Source organism: Dermacentor albipictus, unplaced genomic scaffold (assembly GCF_038994185.2).
Source record: "Dermacentor albipictus isolate Rhodes 1998 colony unplaced genomic scaffold, USDA_Dalb.pri_finalv2 scaffold_42, whole genome shotgun sequence".
Lineage (NCBI taxonomy): Eukaryota > Metazoa > Arthropoda > Arachnida > Ixodida > Ixodidae > Dermacentor > Dermacentor albipictus.
Window position 1 is genome coordinate 592,099 of NW_027225596.1, and position 9,997 is coordinate 602,095.

Consider the following 9,997-nt stretch of genomic DNA (forward strand, 5'->3'; position numbering starts at 1 on the left):
TTCCAGAATAAAATACTAGGATTTTTTTCCTGATGAACAGTTTCCATGGTGTAGACCTCCCTTATGTGGAGCTTGTTACTTTGACACTGCCTCATTATCTTTATTTTTTATCTCTCCTCATCTATTCCTGCCTCTTATCAAGTGCAGAGTACCCAACCGGGCGTGTCCTAGCGTAACCTTCCTACCTTTTCCTCTATCTCTCGCTTGTTACGCTGAATTTCCAAATTTAGCCCCCAACCTTAGTTTTCAAGGAATTCATCAAGCACATTTACTTTCAAGTAGTTTGGGGGCCCTTGAATCTCCTTTTCCAAGTTGAAGTGTTTTCAAGGATTTCAAGGAGCTGTGCAGTGCTTAGTGATTGAAACGCAATACACAGACAGCATAGTGACCAGCACTTTCTTGCGCCATGCTTTTTTGCGTTGGATGCTGGGGACATTAAGCTGATGCACTTTTGTGTCACATGAAAACGATGGTCATTTTGATGCATCGTGACATATTTCAGCCCCCTCAGCGATCAGCCAGGACTCGCTGGTGGCGCAGAAATCACCAACCACCATACTGTTCAAGTATCGCATTTCCATCGCTAAACACTGTACAAACCGCGATATTGTTTTACAGTAATGGTGATAACAGCTGTTCATTACTGGAAAACTGCTAGAAAAGTATCCATATTTGATTCAATTCCCTTCTGGCAGTATTAAATTCGTGTTGGATTCAGCCTCAAAAAATACTTTTCGCACATTCCTACTACTTGGCAATACAGCAGCCGCCAGCACCTGCAAAGGGACGGGAAGACGCAAACAAAGCTTCACTTCAGACATCTTCACTTCAGACATCTTCACTTCAGACATCTTCACTTCAGACATCTTCACTTCAGACAGCATCACTTCAGACAGCATCACCTGCCTCTATGGTTCAACAATATTTCACTGCCTCACCAAGTTAAACTCTACATATACAGGCCATTCCAGCCTACGTGCAAAAACCATTTTAATAGATAAAACTTGCCATGCAAGTGAAAACAGCACCACATTTTGCACTTGAGTCATCTATCTCTTCCTTCTCATTCTGCACGTTATTTGCACAAACCACAGTATGAATCGATATCAACTTGCCGAGATGTCAGTTCTTAGGCAGCATTTCTGCGTGATCTCATCAGCTAATTAGCATTAACAATTCAGCAGGCTCCTTAATAATTAACATTATAAGCCTGTTAAAGAATGCAATAGTTTTAGGTACCAGTGAACATAGAGGACTTGAAATGCAGGAACAAGACAGAGACAGCAAGGAAGACACAGAAATGCTCTCATCTGTTCCTATCCTGTTGTCTCTGCCTTGCTCTTGTGCATCAAGTCTAGATGTTATGAAGTACAAACATTGGCCCATACTCATGCATTTTTCTCACCCTTAATGGTATGATTCAATGCTCACATAAAACTGTTGTAGTTGACAGCTCTTTCTTCTACAGTGAACCTGTCTATGGCTAGGATCCTAGGATTTTTTGCATCCATAACGTCGACAGAAAACCCAGTGGATTGGTACTGGTGGCACTGCAAGGCCAAGAGCAATGACTCGTACCCCGTATGGCAGAGGCTTGAAGCGAACATACAGCACAGGTTTCATGTCAATATGAAATGCACAAGTAAAAAAGCCATCAAACCACACAATTGATGACAAGGCATGTGCACTTCCGTGTTGATCAACATACATTTCCATTCGCACCGGTGGCCGTTGTCAGAGACTTTAACGTAGACATCTCAAAACCAGAAGCGAAGCAGTGGTTCACCCACTTTGTCAAAGTGTTTGGCCTCAGTTACTTCAACGATCCCATTCAACCAGCTACTGTACGCAGGTCATGCATTGATCTAACTTTTGTGAAAAACAATCCTCAAACAGGAAACGTCTGTGTGTATCACAGCGACCACAAAGTGGTTATAGCAGTAATTTCAAAGATATAAATAAAGGTTTTGTAAACTGCATTGAAACATATGTTTGTGTCATACAAGTATATCAGTTTGAAGGTCAATGTTCGTAATGGGCACATATCATGGGATCAGTGTTTGACATGTTGCCCTACATTAGGCACAACTTATCTGCAGCTTCGCTGATCAACCACCTTCACAGGAGTGGATCGGTGGTGATTTCTTCTTTTTTTTAGCCTTCGCTGCATTAGATGAAAGTGCAACGATCTTTTCTTAAACAGCCTGCTTATGCAGCAGTCTGATGCCCATCTCAACGGTGCGCCTCTCAGAAATAATTTCTAAGAGCCAGTTATACTGCTGGCATGCCATCTAGCATGCTCTAAGGGGTGACTCGTCAGTCTTATTCCAGGTGGTTTCAAAATTGTGCCACTGAATAAATTTGCATGATGTAGCAGGCAGCCATTTCATGCCACAGTCCCTAATAACTTGGCTTTCTCAGACTTTTCACCACCACAGTAACTCATTCTGTGCTCTTGATTTTCAGTAAGATTCAGAACTGATGGTTGGCACAAATTAAATGACCTATCCAGCAAGAACACCCAATCATCACATGCATGCAAACATGTTTGGTATCCAAGATATACAGCTCATTCAGTGTGTTTGAATGCACCAAGCTAAGGTGTGCAAGCAAGCTTTTTTTATGTGCTTTCGTTCATACATTCATCTTTATTTCCTTAAATAGCCTCAATGGGTATTGCATATAAGGGTGGGTTTTTGCAGAATAAGTGTAATTGCCACAATGATTATTTGTGAAAAATTGTTAAACTGCATCAAACTCGATGGGCAGGTAATAGCAGCAATGTTGTGGGAAGGGCCGCTCTATTCTGACTTCTCTGAGAAAAAAAGAAACGGAAAATATATTCTGGTATGAACACTTGGGAGAGTAACTTTTTATGCATGGCTAGTTGACTATCTTAAGTCTTGTAGAATTTGTTTTGAAAAGCGGGCTGTAGGAACAGTAATGTACAACAGGTGACTGTATTCTGCTTTTGGCAGTCTAAGCTGACTTTCACGAGTCTCACTTGACGAAAGATTGCAGTCAACGAAGTCATCCTCCGTAAGCATCTCATCAAACCTTACATATAAGAGAAGTTTCAGTTGCATGAACTTGGTGTGAGGCAAGTTGTAGCTTACACAAGCTTTTTCTAACATGGCAGCACAACTACAAGGTCATTTTGCACAATTTCTGAAGTTTCACAGTGATAATGTTGCTTTGCAACATCAGGTCTTAATGTTTTGATTGGAGTTGATTTTACATTGTTTCTTTAAGCTTAAAAGTTCCAGAGTTGTGTAATCATGCTGCCCATATTTTCAGCTTTGAAGTGCAAACATTATCCAGCTTGTAGCTGCAGCTCTCGTATTATGTCTTGGTAACATATTGGAATGCCCTGATATTGTAAGTAAAATAAATGCTTCTGTTTTCATTTGAATAGTATGCATATGCTGTGGTACTAAAGATACTGCTACAAGCACAACTCAGTTAAGTGAAGTTTCAAACAAACTTGACGGAAAGTAACACAACAAATAAGAAATAGAAAGGGTCTCTGTCCTTCTGCTCTTTTTCCCTCGTTTTCTGCACTAACTTCAATCATGTTTACACACACACAAACTAGCCCAGCAAAGCATCTTGCACAAATGAACTGTTTGGTTTCAACCTCAATTTTGTTGAAACAAAGTTTTGCTGTGCATCTGATGTAGGAATGAAACTATTGTTATTAAAAGAGCATTGTACTGATAAATAAAGAAAAAAAAATTATTCAATATTAGCCCTTTCATAACCTTAGCTGCACGTGTTTGGAAAATTGCAGGAGCTCTGCTTGCGCATGCAGCACTTTGCTTGCTTTCTCTCTGTTCCCCTTCTCCCATCCCCTAGTGTAGGGTAGCCAACCAGACTATTGACTGGTTAACATCCCTGCCTTCCTGTATTCCTCTCTCTCTCTCTCTCTCTCTCTCTCTCTCTCGCTTGCTTTCCTTACCATTAACTCCTCTTGATAGCTCACATCAGTGTATCATATGAGTGTTTGACAGCCCGTTATATTTTTTATGCGAAGCATATTACGAGAGCTCAACCCAGGTCCTCAGGCGCGGCGGTGTCGCCTTCAATACCACGTGAAACCGTGATGTCCCGACGGAGGAGAAACGGGGCTCCAACTCGCGCCGTCGCTCGCGGCGTCGCGGCGGTATATAAGCAACTGCGCTTGCCTCTGCTAGACACTCACGAGGTGAGATGCCTCGTGGAGACAGAGCTGCTCGTTGGAATGAGAAGCGAAGGTTGCGGCGTGCTACAGAGACTGATTTTCTAGGTGGCTTTGGCTCAACTCTTGCAAGATGGGCTGGGTGGGAATCGAACCAGGGTCTCCGGAGTGTGAGACGGAGACGCTACCACTGAGCCACGAGTACGATGCTTCAAAGCGGTACAAAAGCGCCTCTAGTGAATGTGGTGTTGCCTTAGAAACGAGCTGTTTCTAAGGCTCAGGAGTGCGTCGCTTGCTCAGGCGCACATTTCGTTGCCGCGCCGAATGCTGCGTTGCTCGACGCTCACCGCATCCAATGCGGGGCGCGTAGTCGCTGCGCCGTAGCCCATTGTCTTCCACCCCTTGGCGGGTCGACGGGAACGTTGTCGCGTTCCACTCTTGAAGGCGAAGCAGAGTAACGCATGAGTTGTTTCTTCGTCTAGCCGAACCAAATATAACCAAGCAACAGCAGTTCACCAGGCTAAACAGTGGTTCAACTAAAATAAAGGCTAGTATGCTTCGCATCCTGGGCTTAACCTTAGCTATGCCACAGCCATTTTTTTCATTATCATATGTTCAGGCACATGAACTTACAAGCTCATTTGGGAGAACACTTCCTGTTCGTGCGAGCAAGTTGTCCTTGGTTCTGACATATCTGCTGAATATGGAACGTGACCCATGCAGCTATTGTATTCTTTTAATAGGCCTATTGTAAAGCTTGTACATCTGTTTAGAAGCAAGATTTGGAGGTTAAATGGTCAACTATAATTGCTTATCTATTTGGGCAAAATGCACTGAATGCCAGCAGCTATACAGAGATAATCACTGTCAAGCAGCAAGCGGCTTATTCCACCTACGTAGTAGGTATTAGCCTTTCTCTTTAAACTTGCTGCAATGCATTTTATATGCTTCGAAGAATCCAATATAATGCTTTTGATGTCAACAATGTCTTTTCAAGAAATTCCTTTAATAATTTGATGTAGTGCCCAATACTGGCAAACGCGCATCATACCAGGCTGTTCTGTTGCTCTGTGGCCATGCTTGGCTTAGGTTGGGCACAACTGTTCTCTTGAGCAGTTATGCATTTTGCATCTGCCATTCTTAATACTGTTATGAACATACTTTCTATATCACGCTAACTGTTTATGCCCTACATGCCATTGGTGCATTTCTGTGTTGAATTACACTTATTAGCACATTCTCTTGCTCATTTATTGCATTTGCTAGATTTTGCAGTAAAAACTGTGCGCACTATCGTGGACAATTCAGCGCCAAATGGCAAGTTTTTAACCCTTACCCTACTGTGAAGAAAGAAGAAACCAAATTTACTGGAATTTCTTTTTTCGCTCAGTTTGTAGAGCATGTGTTTCTAAATAAAATGGCACCATTATTTCAATCGAATGGGGCTCCTTTATTACACAAATTGCGTAAAAAGATAGTTTGAAGAAGGCTTCACTGCATGGCCCTAGTGTCTTGCAAAAAACCATTTTGCAGGGCTCGATACACAATGAAAGAAAGAGAATACGAAGAAAAAATAACTGTGCAGAAACATGCACAGGAATAGTGGCTACTTTACCGCACCTTCTAAAGCAGTTAGTAGGCAGTTTTCATATGGTGGACTTCGAAGCAAGGTGCACTACAGAGGCCAACTCTGTGCTGTTCAACTCCTCAGATGAGAACACACAGCTTTCCTTTTCCGTGCAAAATTCTACAGAGCTGTCGTCTGATGAGGAGTCATCAAAATACTTTCTTTTATGTGCACTTTCATTGCCTCGTTTCGAGGAAGTAGCCAGGTCTTATGAGGGGCTGTCGGAGGCGGCAATATAATGAAAGGCAAGTCACAAATGGCACAACATTCACAAGCTTGGCTATCTAGTGTCAGGAATCACAACTAGATGCAATAGGACGAGCATAGTCGCCATAGGTTCACTGTGTGAGAAATTTTTGTTTATGATGACTATAGTCATTAATTACATTGGTACATTTGTACAAGGCCCCTATGGACAAGCCTCTTAAACACACCGTGACGCATTGCACTGTCACCACAGGCCCTCCTGTGCACTGCCACCTGTGCCAACTCGGTCCCGACGAACTCCGTGTTGCTCAAAACATGTTCGAGCATATATTGCAGCCAAAAAATTTTCATCCATCGTCAAGCTCGTGATCATTGGCACTCTACATGGTGCCTAAAAGAAACAACCAGTGGTCACCATGTGGTGCCTACCGCATGCTGGATGTGGTCACTGTCCCTGTCCATTACCCTCTACCCAACATTCAGAACTGCACTGCCTTTCTAGCTGAGACCACGATATTTTCATAGATAGAGCTCATGAAGGCTTATCACAAGATCCCTTTTGCACTATCTTATGTGCCCAGAACTGCTGTCGCCACCCCGTTTTGTTTCTTCAAGCTCTTGCGTATGCCTTTCGGTTCGTGTAAAGCGGCCAAAACATTCCAGCATTCTAAATGTGAACTCAACGGCAGTTTATTGTTCTGCTTTGTGTACATTGATAATCTTCTCGTCGCTAGTAAGGATGCCGAGACCTACAAAGCATATTTCTGTCCACTGTTTGCTCATCTGCGTGATTATGATCTCATCATCAATGCTGACAAATGTCAGTTTGGGGTTTCAGAGGACAATTTTCTAGGACATCGCATCACCAAGCAAGGCATCACTCCACTGCCTGACAAGGTACAGGCCATCATCGACTACCCACCTCCGACGTCCATACGCAGCCTGTGTTGTTTTCTCAACCTCGTCAAATTTTACCGTCGCTTCATTCCTATATGCTCTACACTATTGCAGCCTCTTGAAGCGTTCCTTTCCACTTCGAAAGGCGGGCCTGCCACTCTGCCTTGGGACTCTGCCGTCGAGCAGGCCCTTTCCGCCGTTAAGGACAAACTCGCCCAAGCTGCACTCCTAAACCACCTTCACAGGCTGCTCCCACTAGCCTTGTGATGGATGCTTCTTCAGTAGCCGTAGGAGCCGCTCTTCATCAGTGGCTTAATGGTGCATGCGTTCCCATCTCCTTCTTTTCCCGGAAGTTGTGCAACATTGAGCATCGATACAGCACTTTCACACAGGAGCTGCTTGCTGCCTGCTTTGCTGTGGCACACTTCAGGTACTTCCGCGAAGTTCGAAAAATCATCATTCTCACCTACCACAAGCGTCCCACTTCCATCATACATTCCTTCACCACGAACCACTCCCCTCGAGATTTCCGTCATCTTACTTCCCTTGCCAAGTTCACGACTGACATACGCTATGTGAAAAGCAGCCTCAACAGTGCCTCTGAACCGCATCAGCAATAACGCCACAACAGGTCTCGCTGACCTCTCCTTGTTGTCGCTTGTGGCGATACATTTGACCCCGAGCTTCCACACCTCCGGTCTTCTACATCACTCTGCCTGGAACAGGTTCCCTTTTGCGACCAGGAGGTCATGCTCTAATGCGATGTTTCAGCTAGCTGTGCTCACATCTATGTCTTTTCTCTTCTTCATTGTGCTGTCTTTGATTTTCGATTTGATGCAATCGCTCTGCCACCCAGGTCTATGTGCCACGAAAGACCTTCTCACCAAATGCCACACCTGGCCTAGCATATACCGACATGTATGATGGAGTTCATGCTTACACAGTCTGCCAGCATTAGAAGGTGCAACGACGTACCAAGCCTCCATGGGTACAATTTCTGCTCTTTGATGCACGCTTCGACACCACTAATCTGGACATCGTCAGACCTTTGCCACCTTCTCGTGGTTACATGTACTTGCTTACGTGTATTGCTTGGTACACCCAGTGACCTGCAGTGGCTCCCATGCCTGACATCACAGCGGACACAGTTGCCCGTACTTTACTGTTTAACTGGACCAGCAGTTTTGGTGTGTCGTCGACGGTGACTACTGACTGCGGCAGACAATTCGAGTCTGCGCTTTTCACATCCCCAACTTCTCTTCTCGGCTCAGTGCGCACTCCCACAACTGCTTATCGCCTAGCCTCCAACAGCAGCATCGAGAGGCTGCAGTGGAAGTTGAAAGCAGTGCTTGCCGCTCAGCCTGCCAATAGTGCTGCTTGGCCTTCGATAAACCCTCCAAATAGAGCTCTCCTGCTCAGTAGCCGGGATTGTTTACTACTGCATCCTACGCTTATCGGGTGATCTTGCCGTGCCTCTTTCACACAGCCTGTTCCTGATACAGCTTCTTCTGTCCAGCATCTGCGGACTTTCATGCAAACCTTGCATCCTTCACCAACTTCTGCTCAAGTGAGTCCACATGAAGTTTTGCTGCCACTTGAAAGTAGAAAAAATCGAGAAGCAGACATAGACAAAGCGACAGGAAGGTGGCCTGACTAACCACTAAACTTCATTCATGAAAACTGCGTCCCCCAAGTCAGTACTGAACATGCGCAAGGCACAACATAAAAAAAGCACAGTCAACACCTTATCTATACATGTCTACTCTGATCAAGAAATAAAAGCTCTTTCTTGGTAAGGAACACAGATGGTGCACTTACAAACTTCTCGGGGTTAAGTTTACAAATGCGATAGGCTTCAATAAACTCTCTTTCCTGCTGAGTCTTAGCCTTCCCCAAGATTGAAACGTCCCTGAAAATGGGATTACAACTGCACTCCTTACAATGCAGTGGTAGATTACCTCCTGTGCCTGTGGGTATTAGATTCGCATGCTCACGCATCCGATCATTCACACAGTGACCGGTTCGTCCTATGTAATCTCCACCACATGTCAAAGGAATACTGTACACCACACACATATCACACATGCGATGCTTCGCAACATGCTTGGTATTGCACGTACTCCTTCGCAAACTGTGCTGCAAGACCCTCATGCAAAGTTTTGCAAGCTTACAAGGTGCCGAACAAACCAATCTGATGTCGTTCCTTGCAGCAACCTTTTTCGATCTGTGTGAAATGCCATGTACATACGGCATAACCACCACATTCCTTTTTTATATTGTCTCACACTTTGCGATCCCCTCGTTTTTCATTTTCGAACACTTGTACACAGATTCAGCCACTGCAGTGATCAAAGTCTTTGGATAGCCTGCTGCTACAAGTCTCCTGCCTTGCTGGGCGGCACTGTCGTGCATTAGATGCATACAACTCTTTTCCATCGCATTCGACACGCACAAAAAGGCTATGCCATGCTTGACCAGTTTTGAGTGAGCGGATTGGTACGGTAGCAACGTCTTTTTGGTTCTTGGCTCATAAGCCCAGCAAACATGACCTTGAGTATGGAAGGTTAGAGTCAAACCTAAAAACCTGATGGAATCTTCTTGTGGTGCTTCATGGGTAAAACTAAGATGTCGAGAGCAATGCCGAAAAGCTGATAAGATACTGCAAATAATGTCAGTGTGACAATCACTTCGTCCAATACTTAAGAGAACAAGGAAATCATCAACATACCAAGCATGTCGCAAAGCACTGCACGTGTGACACATTTGTAGTGTACAGTATTCCTTTGACATGTGGTAGACATTACACAGGACAAACTGGTCACTGTGTAAGTGATTGGATGCGTGAGCATGAGAATGTAATACCCACAGGCACAGGTGGTAATCTTCCACTGCGTTGTAAGGAGTGTGGTTGTAATCCCATCTTCAGTGACGTATCAATCTTGGGGAAGGCTAAGATGCAGCAGGAAAGAGAGTTGATTGAAGCCTATCGCATCTATAGACTTGGCCCCGAGAAGTGTGTAAGTGCGCCGTCTGTTTTCTTTACCAAGAAAGAGCTTTTATTTCTTGTATATTTCGTGTATAGATAAGGT